Source organism: Diabrotica virgifera, chromosome 9 (genome assembly GCF_917563875.1).
Source record: "Diabrotica virgifera virgifera chromosome 9, PGI_DIABVI_V3a".
Taxonomy (NCBI): Eukaryota; Metazoa; Arthropoda; class Insecta; order Coleoptera; family Chrysomelidae; genus Diabrotica; species Diabrotica virgifera.
The window spans coordinates 199,606,002-199,621,796 of record NC_065451.1 but is presented as its reverse complement, the minus strand read 5'-3'; the positions used below and the strand labels follow the sequence as shown (position 1 = coordinate 199,621,796).

Sequence of the window (15,795 nt, the reverse complement as noted above, 5' to 3'; positions counted from 1 at the left end):
CAGTTTTTTCAATGTCTCTATGGTAAACACTGAGTGAGATATTTATATTTTAAGTTTGCACGTAAGTGTGAGAAGCAGTTTTCTAAGCTCTTTGAATCGCATGCTTTAAAAATCAAAGACCTCCAGAAAGTCCAGCTTCTGAACACTTTTAGCACTTAGAATTCCTCATAAAAGCTTTGGCACAATAAAATATCTTGAAAATTACAGAAGCTATCGTTAAAAAACCATATTGAAACTTATGTCGAATACTTTTTAAGCGTTGATATAAGTATTTTATTTTTTTTTTTCATGAAAAAGGCGCATCGTATGAAAAAAAGGGAAGATATATTTTCTGTCATAAATTAAATAAGTATCTCAAAAATGCTTTTTAATTTGAAATACCTCAGTGGCGTACTATTTTTTTTTAATTCAGACTACTTAGTACCCTTATGCACGCCAATGGTGAATATAAAATTCTTAATAGTAAGTCAATAAATGCGTATAACTACCTCTTAAAACTCACCAAATTTCATTTGCATATCTCAACCGGTTTTAGAGCAATCAATAAATCTTCACTTTGTAAGAGAAATCTCAACACCCCGTATCTTGGAATTTCATTAGCTACGACTCTGGTTCTACTAGGTCTCAAAACTTCATACATACACAGATTTTTTCAGTTTTTCATAATCTACATTTCTGCTCGGAATATTTTTTCGACAAAATACTTACTTTTTGAGTTATTTGCGAAAAACCGTCTAACAACGTGATCTTTTGTTGAAAAATGAACATATTCACTCGCAAATAACTCGAAAAGTATTGACTTAGTGAAAAAACTTTATAGAACAAAAGTTGCTTAGAATTAGTCAGTTTATCTATTTCCAGACTTATTTTGGACCTATATTTTTTCACCCCCGAGAAGGGGTGAAACTCACCCCCAAGGCAAAAGTACAGATTGGTACTACATCACTTTTTTCCTTAACTTATTAGATATGTGAATGCCAAATTTCATGTCAACCCAAGCGGTTGTTTAAAAGTCACAGGTTTTGCAATATTTTACCGTGAGTGAATGATCTAATAAATCTATTTGTAGGGGTAATTTATAAGGGTTGAAAATATTAAATACTTAATAAACTAAACTTCAAACATAAAATAAAGTTTAGATTACTACAAAATACATCATTACCTAATTTAAACTTACAAAATATTTTTTATACAAATTCTTATTTAGAGGGTAGTTTTTAAGGGTTTAAAAATAGTTATAAACTATAAAATACATTTCAATATGAGAAACAATCAAACTCAAAATATATAACATAATATTTAACGTACCGACACATAATTTAGATTTAAATAACGCTTATATCGGCTGTTTTTAATTTTTGGTAAAAAAGGGTAGTTTTCACCCCTTAAAAATAAAAAGCACACATTGTAGTCATATCACTTTTGAAGAGAAGGATAAGATGAGCTTATCTGCAAAATTTCTTCTAAATCGGAGCGGTTCTTTAGAATTTAGAGGTCTTGCAATATTTTACCGTTAACGAACGTACTATTCTAATATTAGTACATTGTTTACCGGGTAGGAAAAGCTTAACATTCCTGAACGACTGTGAAGATTGCTAAGTCGAGGCGCAAGCCGAGACTTAGCAACACAGAGTCCAGGAATGTGGCTTTTCCTACGAGGTAAACATACTATTTTTCCGCAAATCGTTTAAAATTCGACAGATATTGATTGATTTAAAAAAAACGCGATAATTTTATTCCCAAATAAATGGTGCTTTGAAATTCCTAATAAAATTACTTGGGTTACTATGGAAACGTATTGAGGTTGAATTGTCAAACTTGACGCTTATAAATTTAATTGCTGGTGTTCTCGAAAGTAAAATGATAAGTGATGATGAAATTTCCATTCCTGGGACTAGTGTCTAATATTAATACTAACTGTCAAATTACTGTAAATATAACAAATTGATCTTAAAAATGTATTCAGCAATGACTTGATGTTTTCAAAATATAAATTAATTCCTTATAAGCAATGTGTTTTCTATCATTTATGTAGAACACTAACAACTATACGGAAATATCATTTCCTTACAGTAAGGAAATGACATTTCCTTACAGTAAGGAAGTCCTGACTTTTTCTTCAAGAAATTTTGACAGGAATGTCAAAATTTCCTGGCGATTTGCGGAAAAATGTATTTTTTCAGGATACGCGCCTGTTTGCAATGCGCGTATTTTAATACAACAGGCGCTATCTATCAGCAAAGGGCAAAATTAATTAATCAGTCCGGATATGTATAGTACGTTATTGTAGAAAATTACTATTTATAGGTTAGAGTCTAAAACAGTGAGGTAGTATTGGGAAATATGTATTGCATTTACTATTTTCTTTAGGAATTTACCACAATTTCAGTTTAAAATACGTTTATTTTGACCTTTCGATTTGCACTTCGGACTGAATATTAATTTTTATGAAAAAGTACTTATAGAGCCGCCAGAAAAAATATTTAGGGTAGAAATATAACAATAATTATTATGTGCAAATAATTTAAGCTATATTTTTAGAAATATAATGTATTATAATCAACCTTATAACAAAATAGATAAACAGGGTACTCAGTCGATCGTAATGTGTACATAAGATGATAAGATAATTTTAAAATCAGACAAATGGGTACTAATAAAAACAACAAATTAATATTGCTTATAGTCTGTTCTTTAACGGTAAAATATTGCAAAACCTCTAAATTTTAAAGAACCGCTTGGATTGACATGAAATTTGACATATGCATAGCTAACAAGTCAAAGAAAAAAAGTGATATTGTGCCGATATATGCTTTTGCCCTGGGGGTGGTTTTCATTCGTCCAAAGAAAGTCAGGAAATGGATAAACTGACTAATTTTAAGTAACTTTTGTTCTATAGAGTTTTTTCACTAAGTCAATACTTTTCGAGTTATTTGGCAGTGAATATGTTCATTTTTTCAACAAAATAACCACGCTTTTAGACGGTTTTTCGCAAATAACTCAAATAGTAAGAATTTTGTCGAAAAAACATTCCTAGCAAAAATATAGCCTGTAAAAAATTTAAAAAATGGTGTATATATCACCTCTCTACACCTAGTAGAAGCAGAGTTATAGCTAATGAAAAATAGGTTCATATTCGTCAAATTCCAAATGGAACAATTTAACGTGAAATAACCAAAAATGAAGCACATTTCGGGGAAAACTCATTACAGCTTATTTAAAATGTTTAAAAAAAGCTTCATTTTTGTTTTATAAAAAAAAATTCTAGCATCAAAAGTAAACAAGTTACGTTCAAAATAAAGTTAGTCCCTTTTTTTTTGGTAAAAAAATCGAGAAAATCACCCCTAATTAGTATCTTAAATGAACTTAATCGTTACGACTTCACAAGTTTCTTGACTCGTGTATATATTGTTTATATGATCTGTGAGTTTCATCGGTTCAAAGTCCTTATTATTGAAAGGGCTGTAGTTAAAAGGGGTTGAACGAGTCACTGATCACGAATGTATGCAAATTTAGAAACACCAAATCTTAATCAATTTTAGTTTAACAGAAAAACAAAAAAATACATGATATTCAGAAAGGCAAATCTGACTTTTTTTGTTTTTCGAGATTTTTGGTATCTCTAACATTTTTTAAGTTATTTTGAAAAAAAATCATATTTTTCAAAATTTAGATTTTTAAAAATTTTACTTTGAAACCAAATTTTTTCAAAAATAAACACTTTGAATCGATGAAACTTACAGATCATATAAACACAACACAAGTAAAATAATTTGTGGAGCGGTAACGATTAATTTCATTTAAGAAGCTAATTAGGGGGTGGTCTTCCCGGTTTTTTTTGCAAAAACAAAAGGGACCAACTTTATTTTGAGTGTAACTTGCGTAAATTTAATGCTAGAAACTTTTTGTAAAAACAAAATAAAGCTTTTTTTAAACACTTTAAAAAAGTTATAATAGGTTCTCCCCAAAAAGTGCTTAATTTTTTGGATATTTCACGTCGAAATATTCTATTTGAAATTTGGTGAATATGAATCTATTTTTCATTGGCTATAACTCTGGTTCTACGAGATTCAGAGACCTAACGCGAACACCATTTTTTTTTACTTTTTTATATGCTATATTTCTGCTAAGAACGTTTTTTCGACAAAATACTTACTTTTCGAGTTATTTGCAAAAAACCATCTAAAAATGTGGTTATTTTGTTGAAAAATGAACATATTCACTCGCAAATAACACGAAAAGTGTTGACTTGGCGAAAAAGCTCTATAGAACAAAAGTTACTTAAAATTAGTCATTTTACCCATTTCCGGACTTATTTTGGACATATATTTTTTCACCCCCAATAGGGGGTGAAAGTCACCCCCAGGGCAAAAGCACACATCGGCACAATATAACTTTTTTTCTTTGACATGTAAGCTATGCGTATGCCAAATTTCATGTCAATCCAAGCGGTTCTTTAAAATTTAGAGCAAAAACCGTGAAAGAATGGACTATTATATTTTTGAAGTAAACGAATTTTAAAACCGCAGCAGATGAGCAGATAATTTGGATCTTTTATCATCGATTTCATAAATCAGTATTAGAAGGTACTACGACGAAGAAGAACTGTCAAAAGTACATCATAACGACGAAGCAGGAAGCCCTAAATACTAAAAGATGCCGTCAAGAAATTTTAGCTCCATTTATAAATTAATTGATGGATGATCAATTAAGGAGGAATGTTCAGCAAAAGGGGGCTCGAATTCATATGACGGCGACGACGGTGCAAAATTTGAATTTTATTATGGATTTCTTCGAAAATAGGGTCATAAGTTGAAATACTCCTATTATATCCCCCTCGATTCGGCGCTACGATTTCATTCTGTGGATCATTTAAGAACGATTGTTAAAACTCCATTAGCGGATTTGGAAGATCTTAGACAAAGAATAGAAAATGATATTGAACTTAGAATTATATTGACAAAGAATTAAATAATAAAGTCAAAGTTTTAAAACTTTCAACCTAATAAAAATATTAAAAATATTGAACAACGTTAAAAATATTCCTAAAATATTGTTATGATCTGCTTCTTATTAATTTTATATTAATTATTATTTATTTGATTAATTATTTAATTGTCGCAAATCATACATAAAAATGAATAAAAAATCTCAGGGTGCCTTTTTATACTATTAAAAAAAATCTAAATTATCTCACGTTATACTTATCTTCTCTCGTGGGTTCAGTATATCTTAGTTGATCCTAATCGGGATAAAATAGGGAAAAGAAATAAAGCAAAATATTAAAATAAACATACAGAATTGTCTTTTATTTATCAAAATCAATACTCTAAAATCTATCAAATCTAAAACCTGTGGACACAGATGTCCGAATGAAAATTTTGCCACTTAAATTTATTATAGTTAAAAAAAAACAATTTATCGGTTTGTTCCCGATGACTTTGGTAAAACAAACTAAACAAAACAAATTTATGTATTCGCAAGATAAGCTATACTTCCTATTTACTTTTAGAAATATTGGTATTTTAATTCATATGCTTTTTACTCAAAATTTTAGTTTCCGAACATAAAAATATCTTTCACATAAGTTGACTGACCTTTTTCTTCACTCACTCTGATGTCTTCTCGTGACCCAAAAACAGCTCTCCCTCGTTGACTATGTTAAAGGCTACTCATCAAAGCCCTCTCCGTTCTCCAGCTTCAAAACTATCAGCATACCAGCACCAATTATCCAACGAGCCAAAGCCTCTTTTGACCAGTACTCGATTCACACAAACTCCAAAAATTCTCTGCTCTCCTTCTAGCCCGATCAAGGAACACAAAACTTTACAAAAACCTCAAAAAAATTAAAGGAAGGATGAAAATTTGGGAATAGGTAGTTGAAATTGTCTATTATTATATAAGAAAAAGTTTACAATTCTAAACCGTCTCCATTTTACAAAAATAGGGAAATAAGGGTTGGTTTTTCATTAAAAGTGCTGTATTTTAAAAATAATAAAATAATAAAATAAAATGTAACAGTGAAAAATAAAATAGTCATCAGAGTGATTTAACCTTAAAGATTGGTCTTTAAATTTTTTTTTAGATCTCGATTATTTTATGAGATATAGCCTATTTTTAATAAGGGTTGGAAACCAAAAATTTTTAAAACGGTCTTATTCGGTTAGTTTTGTATCAATGAATCTGAAAATTGGTGAACACACTATTTACAGATCTATTAAGGGCTTGAAGTTAACATTTTCCAAAAATTTTCAAAAAAAATTTACGGCCAGTGGAAAAATTTTGGAAATTTTTTTTTGAATTTTTGGAAAAAGAACTGAAAACTTTGGTTTTTCTTGTAAGTATGTACTTACCTGAACGAATTACATGCGCGTGCACGTATCCTATATTATTTTGTTTTTGAATTAAGTTAATAATTTGAAAAACTATAATTTTAAAGTACATACTTGTATTTTTAAGTTAATTATTTCAATATAAACCTATAAAATGAAAATATATCAAAATTTCTCAAAAAAATATTTCTTTTACTAAATATTTATTAGGTTTTCTAAAGTTCATTTAAAAATTAAATTAACTTAATTAAAAATAAATGTACTCTATTAAGAGGCTACATCAGCGCGTCAATATTTTTTTTCGATAGTTCTCCGAACTTTCAACAGTGCGGCAACAGTGTGTCGGCAGTACTACAGTGTCAGTGACACTATACACTATACTATCAGAAACAAAGGCACATAATTGTGATAACAATAATTATTATACTCATAGGCGGGCTAAATGTTGCCATGTCAGTCAAGGTCGATTTCTTGTTATAGATAATCGTTTTTTAGTAATTTCATTGTGACACAAAATCTAGACATGGGATAAAAAAGTTTATTTGAAAAAACTGTATTTTTTTGTTCTTCTTAAAGCGGTACAGACTCGTTTTTTATATTTAATTTAATTTTAGAGTAATTTCTACATACTAACATGTTTCTTAAATTGGGCTCAGTACCACAATTCTTTACTATATTGCGAAAATATGTGCCAGATATCTCTACAGAATATTCAAAATTAAAGTTGCAATCTTGGAACGCGTTTTTCGCGCGCTGATGTTGCCTCCTAAGTTATAAAGGATCAAATGAGTATGAAGTACTAAAAGGATAAAAGGTGCAATGAAAAATCGTTTATTGTATATCGAACTGGATCGTCACTGTTTACATTTAATTAATTAGTCTAAATTATTCAAAGATCATTTTCATCTTCGTCTAATCTTCATCTTCGTAAAATTTGTGTCTGAATCAACTTCATTTATAATAGAATCAACTGTAAAATCATAATTTTGGGTCTCTTGGCAGCTACCATCTAAACTATTATTACCAGTTTGACAACTTCCGCATGCAGCATAAAAACGTTTCTCCTTTTTTTTAATACATATTTTTGTCTATTTATATTCTAATTTCATCACAGTCCAAAAGCATTTTGTGTCTATCATCTTTTCTTTCTTAACTTACACTTTTTAATGTTTTAATTCCACTTTGACAATTACAATTTATTCGTTATCACATTCTAAATGTTTTTCACAAATAAAACAAGAATTATTATTATTTGTTTCACTGTTCGCACTCATTGTAAATATTTACACAATTATTTTATAACAAACAGATCACTTTTATTGATAATAAGTTATAAATTCAAAAGACAGCCGAAAACGATAACAAAACATTGCAGCGTGAATATTGCTCCAATTTTTTAGGTTATGTTCGTCTACTCAGTCTACTGTGTTTAGGAAGCGCGCCGTTTTCTCTTGTAAGCAATTTTTTCACCTGTGTTTACGTGCCCCATATATTTTTATCTTTGCAATGGGCCTATTGTAAATATATGTAATATGTTATTCAAGCCTTTTTTAATATGTTCCCATATTTTCATTTAAAAAAAGGCTTTCAGAAAAGAGTGGCATCGATTTTATTAAAACATGACATTTTTTTGTAGTTGTTTATAATAAGTGAGCCTTATTTAAAAAGTATTCTATGCATAAGAAAAATGGATATCGCTTTCGAAAGAGTACATTTTCAAGTACCTACAAGCATATTTTTAAAGTTTATTATGAATTTTCAACAAAGATATTATTGATTGAAATCTTGAAAATTGACTTAAAATAAAAATCAAAAAAATATCCATTTTTTATCGCCATAAAAATTTTTATCCTTTAAAGTAACGTTGTGCAATTTTAAATCCAAATGTTAATTAGCCATCTTAAAACGTAAGTCTAAAAGGAATTTTAATTTAAATGATTATGTAAATTTTTGTGACAAAAAATATATGTTGCTCTCAAAACTTGTATTAGTATATTTTAAAACATATTTTTCTAAATTAAATAATTTGTAATTCACAATGAAAATATATTCACGTTAAAATTGTAATTTTTCTAAAGGTATTGTGTTTTTTTCGTACATTTTATTGTTTGATAAATGCCCCAAATTATCGATTTAAAAGTTAGTTAATTTTAAAATCTGACATTTTTGTTGCGCGCAATTCAAATAAGCGCCCCTGTTAAGTACTTTAAAAAGGGCTATAGGTTAGAAACGAATCAAGATGCAAACAAAGTTTTTAGTCAAAATGTTAGGATAAAAGTACCTTGATGATTTTTAAATAAAATTTTTTGTTATTATTGCCTTATTTTCCGAAATACAGCACTTTTAATGAAAAACCAACCCTTATTTCCCTATTTTTGTAAAATGGAGGGGGTGTAGAATTGTAAACTTTTTTTTATAAAATAATAGACAATTTCAACTACCTGTTCCCAAATTTTCATCCTTCCTTTATTTTTTTTGAGGTCAGATTGTTCTTTGACCGTGCTATTCTCACAATAATACAGAACCAAAGAGGTATTTCGTCTCAATTTGATCTGTCTCTCGTTCCACTTTTCAGCACTATTCTCCGCTATCTAACAACCACCGGTACTTGCTAACTATCTATCCACGAAAACGTCGAATTGCTCCTCAGCGATGCCAAAAACATAATAACTTCTTTTTCAAACTCACTCAACATTCAAACCACTTTTCCCCTTCCAACTTGCCAAGAATCATAAACATTTCTCTTTTCCATTCGACAAACAAACAGTCATTTTCAAAATTATTCCGACCATCCTAATTACTTTCGGGGAACCCTACAATATTTACTCGGGTTGAAACAAAGATATTAAAATTCCAAACTTTCTTTTAAACCATTTTTTTAGAAAATGATAATTACCTCTACCTGTGGATTCTATAGTTCCCGTAATAAACAATCTTTTTCCATTTTAAATCTAAATACATCGTCCTTTTCACTTTAATTATTCACAAAAGTCTTTAATGGTTCATCGGAAAGCTCATTAAAAAAGAAATCCACTTACATCCAAACTAAATTCTAATAAATATTTACAGATCAATATACAGGGTGTATTAAATTTATGTGCCCTCGTTATTAAAAAAAAATTTAATTTAATTTTCATTTTGCCTTTGATTGATAAATTGAAAACACAATAATACATTTAATTGAAAACTTATTGGACCATTTTCCTGGTAACACCTCCATTGCTTCTAAAAATTGCAAGCCAGATGGATGTTGAAGCGAAGAAGACAAGAGGGGATTCAAAAACTTACAACTCACGACCCCGTCTGTTCAGCAGGTAAATTCCAACGGAAAATGGACCTAGCTACTCAAAGGAGTAAAAACTAATATAAAATGAAATAAAAATGTATACCATTTTTATTCAGTTAAAATGCGAACGCAAAACTGTCTTATTTTTCACTTAGAACAAAGAACGCAAAACAGCACACTAAATCAACGATTTTCGACTCTATTTGGAGTCATCATCAGAGAGGCGTAGGTTTGTTGCTCTCTCTTTTAGAAGCCATGGAGGTGTTACCAGGAAAATGGTCTAATAAGTTTTCAATTAAGTATCTTTTAGGAATATATTTAATATTTTTCAATATATTTAATATTTCTATTAGGTTGAAAGCTTTAAAACTTTTATTTTCAGTTGCCAGATGTCGTTAGACACCTACTCCACAAACGTCAGTTGCAATGCGGGGATAAGCTCTCGGAGTTTCGTCACTTGGTGCAGAGAATAGCAAACCTACGCCTCTCTGATGATGACTCCAAATAGAGTCGAAAATCGACGAAATCATCGAATAAAAATGGTATGGTACATTCCATGTCAAATCACTCAGGCAAAAAATTTTGGATCTCCGATTTGTCTGAAAATTGGTATATAGCTTCTGCGGGACGTAAAAATAAGATATTTAAGGTCAAAAACTCTTCTTCTTCTTTTTTCTCAAAATGTTATTTTATGCGATTTTACAGTGATTTGGTGTTTATTTAAACAAATTTGCATTTTCTGTCGTAAAGTATCAATGAAAAACATAATATTTTAATAGAAAGGACTCAAAAATGTCATTATATGGCATTATAACAAGTTACTTTGATTCAAAACAAGCTTTTGATCAAATTTTATAGTGTAGAAAACGTTAAAATACCGTTTTTACATTTTTCTCCATTCCCAAAATACATCATATTCGATTTGGCTGAAAATTTGCCCACATATAGACAAAATATAGGACTTGTAAGTGGTGAGAAGGATTTGAATTATATTACAATACCAAAAAAGTTACATGCAAGATTATAGTCAAAAATATAGGCGTCTACTGTAAGTACAATTAACTCGAAAATATCGACCTCACGACAAAAATTGTTAAAAAGGAATTGTAATAATTGTAAATACGATTTATTTGGAACAATTTCCGTTCCTACCATTTTTGTCGAAAAGTTATAAATGGCGGAGATATTGAGCAAAACAAGTTCTCCTTTAAAATCAAGATGGCGGCTAACGTAACGGAGGAATTCATTCGTGATTTTAAATTTAGGCTACTACTGACTCCCCTAAAGATCAGAAAAATAAAATTTTGGGCAGCTCGGCATTCAAGGTCAAATGCTATGCCTACTGGACTAATACAGTCGAACCCGCTTATTGGAATAGCCTTCGTGCCAAGCAAAAGTATTCCTATAACGGGGATATTCTAATAACCAATCATTGGTGCCTAGTAGAAACGTTTCGGAACCTCAAAATTCTATTCCTTAAAGCGGGATATTCCTTTAACAGGTATTCTTATAAGCGGGTTCGACTGTATATTATACTTTTGAGTCTGATATTACTGCATGTAACTTTTTTGGTATTGTAATATAATTCAAATCCTTCTAACCACTTAAGTCCTATCTTTGGAGGAAAATGTAAAAAACGGTATTTTAACGTTTTTACACTATAAAATTTGATCAAAAACTTGTTTTGATTCAAAATAACTTCTCACAATAAAACACTGAAAAACGTTTGTTTTTCTATAATTCTACAAAATTTATTACAACTATGTTATTACTACAGCTGTTTCGGCAAAGTGCCTTTCTCAAGTGATATATTTAACAATGTTTTGCCTAAAAAGGCAAACACATTGTTAAATATATCACTTGAGAAAGGCACTTTGCCGAAACCGCTGTAGTAATAACATAGTTGTAATAAATTTTGTGGAAGTATAGAAAAACAAACGTTTTTCAGTGTTTTATTGTGAGATAAAATGAACTTCCATCAAGTAACGGTCGAATCCATCAATTATTCAAAATAACTTGTTATAATGCCATATAATGACATTTTTGAGTCCTTTCTATTAAAATATTATGTTTTTCATTGATACTTTACGGCAGAAAATGCAAATTTGTTTAAATAAACACCAAATCACTGTAAAATCGCATAAAATAACATTTTGAGAAAAAAAGAAAAAGAAGATTTTTTGACCTTAAATATCTTATTTTTACGTCCCGCAGAAGCTATATACTAATTTTCAGACAAATCGGAGATCCAAAATTTTTTGCCTGGGTGATTTGACATGGAATGTACCATATTATACATTTTTATTTCAAGTAAATAATACTCCGTGGGTCCTAAACAATATTGTTGACTCAATGAGAAGAAGAGTTACGTTATGTAGAGATGTTGGTGGTGGACATGCAGAATCTTCTTTGATTTTATTTATTATGTTACTTTTAATTTGATGTATGACAACCTCTAAGTACCCACTACGATGTAAAATCGAAATTGATGAGAGAATAATAAAGCCGAAAACAAGGTTTAGATATCTGGGAATAGATATAAGCAGTTACGGAGATGTTGAAGAAGTACGACAATAAAGTCTTAATACTTAAAAGAAAGTAAAGCGAGGGGATCTCTTAATAACACAATTTGAAAGAACAAACCCTTAAGACAAGACACAAAAGCAAGAATCTATAAAGCAGCAATTAGACCTATATTATTGACATACAGGCGGAGACAAGACCTGACACATCTAAGATGAGACGACTACTAGAAACAACAGAGATGGAAATACTTGACGAATATTAGGGAAAAGTCTGTTGGATAGGGAAAGAAGCTAAAACATAAGCAGAGCATGCCATGTAGAAGACATAAATAGATGGGTGACAAAAGGGAAACAGGACTGGAACGAACACATTAGTAGAATGGCAGAGGATAGGATAGTACGAATAGCACAAGATATGTCACCAAAGGGACGAAAAAGTATTGTCAGACTAAGATAAAGATGGTGCGATAATTTAAACAATTTAGGAGTCCAATATTGAAGCAAAAACAGGCTTTAAAGCCTACATACAAGAAGAAAGAAGAAGAAGACTTTTAATTTTGCTAATTTTTTTATTTTTGATTTAAGTTTTGTGTTTAAGGTTTTGGCTGATTTTTTATGTTGTTTTCACCCAATTTTGAGAAAATGTGAAAACATTGAATTATTCACGTCCGTCTGTCCGCCCGTGAACACGACTCCTCCGTCACTATACCAGATAGAATGACCAAATGAGGTGTCGAATGAAAACTCATAACCCAAGGATGGTACTAAAGGTGAGAAATTTTACCTACGACTTCCGGTTTTAGAAATACAACCGGACGTACAGTTTTAAAGTCGATGGAATGATGCAAGCGATATATTATTCGACGCGCCTTAACAAGACAAGAACAAATATATACTTCCGGTTTCATGACTGTCTGTCTGTCTGTCCGTCCGCGAATATAACTCCACTGTTATTAATACAGATAGAAGATGAGAAGTTTGACGGTTTGGTGGACTGCCGGTTTTAGAGTTGCAACGGGAAGTACTGTTTTAAAGTCACCGAAATAGTATAAGCGATATATTATTCGACTTTTCTTAGCAAGACGAGAACAAATGTACACTTTGGTTTTTATATCATTTCCGGTTGAAATATTCTGACCAGAAGTACCATATTATGGTCACAGAAATAGTATATGTGATATATCAATCGAAGCGTATTGTAAAATTGAATTTAGTTCCGGTTTTGAAGTCATTTCCTTTTAAACAATTACGACCGAAAGTTTAGTACCGACTTCCCGTTGTACTTTCGATCACTTTGGGTGAAAATGAAATCCTAGGACTTATGAAGTCCAATTACTTGTTTTACTATTAGTCCAGTCGGGTTAGACGAATAACAGGCCTAACCTTGCATTAGGAGCTGCCCCAAATTTAATTTTTATAATCTGTAGGGGGGGGGGGTCAGTAGTAGTGTAAATTTAAAATCTCGACTGAATTCCGCCATTGCGTTAGCCGCCATCTTGATTTTAAACGAGAACCGTTTTTGCTCAATATCTCCGCCATTTTCAACTTTTCGACAAAACGTATTACAACCAAAATTGTTGAAAATGTAATTTTCTATCATTTCTATTTTTACAATTTTTTCGGGCCTTCGATATTTTCCGAGTTATATCGGAAAATAGTGACAGTTATAAATAGAGCATAATTATTGAATTATCTCGTTTACGCCCGGTTTCGTAATCAACTTAAAGTGAACATTAACTAAAGTTCACTTTAACGTTGACATTTACCCATATGAATTGCATTGATAAAGGTACCAACTTAAAATTTAAAGTCCACATTAACTGATTATGAAACCGAGCGTTATTGTTAGTTTTACGACAAAAATGTCTCTATACAAAAATAGAGAGAATTGAATTCTACACAATTTTAGTGTCTTCCATTTTTTTGCTAAAGTTAATATTTAAGGTAGTATGTATGCGATAATGGCGAGAACGTAAGACCTGATTTATTTTGTAGCAATTGTTTTTGTTCAATATCTACGCCATTTTCAACTTAAATTGTTCCAAATATGATTTCCTACAATTTCTTTTTAACAATTTTTTTCATGCGGTTGATATTTTCCGAGTTAAGTGGGAAAATAATAAAAAGTGGTGGGGGAGCATAATTACTGAATTGAATCTTTTTTCCGAGCTAGCCCAAATTTTATAATTCTATCCTTTAGGGGAGATCAATAGTAGTGTAAATTTAAAATCTCGACTGAATTCCGCGGTTGTATTAGCCGCCATATTGATTTTAAAGGAGAACTGTTGTTGCTTAATATCTCCGCCATTTTCGACTTTTCGACAAAAATGGTAGGAACTAAAATTGTTGGAAACGCAATTTCCTACAATTTCTTTTCCACAATTTTTTATGCGATCAATATTCTCCGAGTTAAGGAGGAAAATAGTGGAAGCGGAGAGTAAGCATAATTATTGAATTGTCTCATTTATTATTAACTTAACGACATAATTGTGCATAAACAAAAACAAAGAGAATTATATTTTATACAATTTTTGAAACTTCCAATGAAACAACAACCAAACTAAGTACATATAAAAGACATACTTAAAAATAATAACTTATATGCATAAGTTCACCACTTAATTTTATTAACTAGAGGGTTTTATTGGTTGAATTTGTCTGTCGATAATTAAGTTTCATGTCAGTTAACATATTGGACCCCGTTGGGGGAATTTTCCCATTCCCCCCTCTTAGACCCGCCATTGGTTCTCTCGAAAAATAGTAAATTGTAATTGCAACAATTTCAGTCCTTACACTTTTTGTCGAAAAGTTGAAAATGGGGAAGATATTGAACAAAAACAATTGCTTTAAAATCAATCGGGTGTTACGCTCGCGCCTTTACCGCATACGTACTACCTTAAATATTGATTTTATCAAAAAAATTAAAGAGATCAGAATTGTTCAAAATTTAATTCTCTTCATTTTTGTATAGGTTAAAATTTGTTGTAAAAGTAATAATAAACGAGATAATTCAATAAATCAATATTTATGCTTTAACTGTCACTGTTTTTCCCCATAACTCCGAAAATATTGACCGCACGTAAAAATTTTAATAAAGAAATTATAGAAAATCGCATTTTCAACAATTTCAGTTTATATATTTTTTGTCGAAAAGTTAAAAATGGCGGAGATATTGAGCAAAAACGGTTCTCGTTTAAAATCAAGATGGCGCCTAACGCAACGGTCAAATTCAGTCGAGATTTTAAATTTATACTACTATCGACCCCCCCCCCCTAAAGATTAGAAAAATAAAATTTGGGGCAGCTCCTAATGCAAGGTCAAATGCTATCCCGACTGGGCTATATGTTAATCAAAATTAATTTATAAAGTAAATGAAAGGTACAAATTCAGATTAAGACAAGACATACGTAATTTTTTGCTCGGATAGCGTTGATGAAAAATTTAATAATTATTATTATAAACCCACTCAAAGTCAGTTTAACTACGCTACTGGTCTAGGATGCTGCATTTTAATAAAAAAATATCATCAAATTATTCGAATTAAAAAACGGGTTTCCTATAGATACAAATGTAAAAAAAGTAAATAAACGAGAAGCTAGAGGAGTTTTATATTTTATCATAAGTACAAAAAAAATAGTGTGGATTTATTTAA

General features: G+C 30.5%; 1 protein-coding gene across 1 annotated transcript in view; it reads right to left on the bottom strand.

Moving 5' to 3' along the window:
* LOC114332900 (N-acetylgalactosamine kinase) overlaps positions 1–15,795 on the bottom strand; it is a 288,678-nt gene that overhangs the window by 272,534 nt on the left and 349 nt on the right. The window lies entirely within an intron of this gene.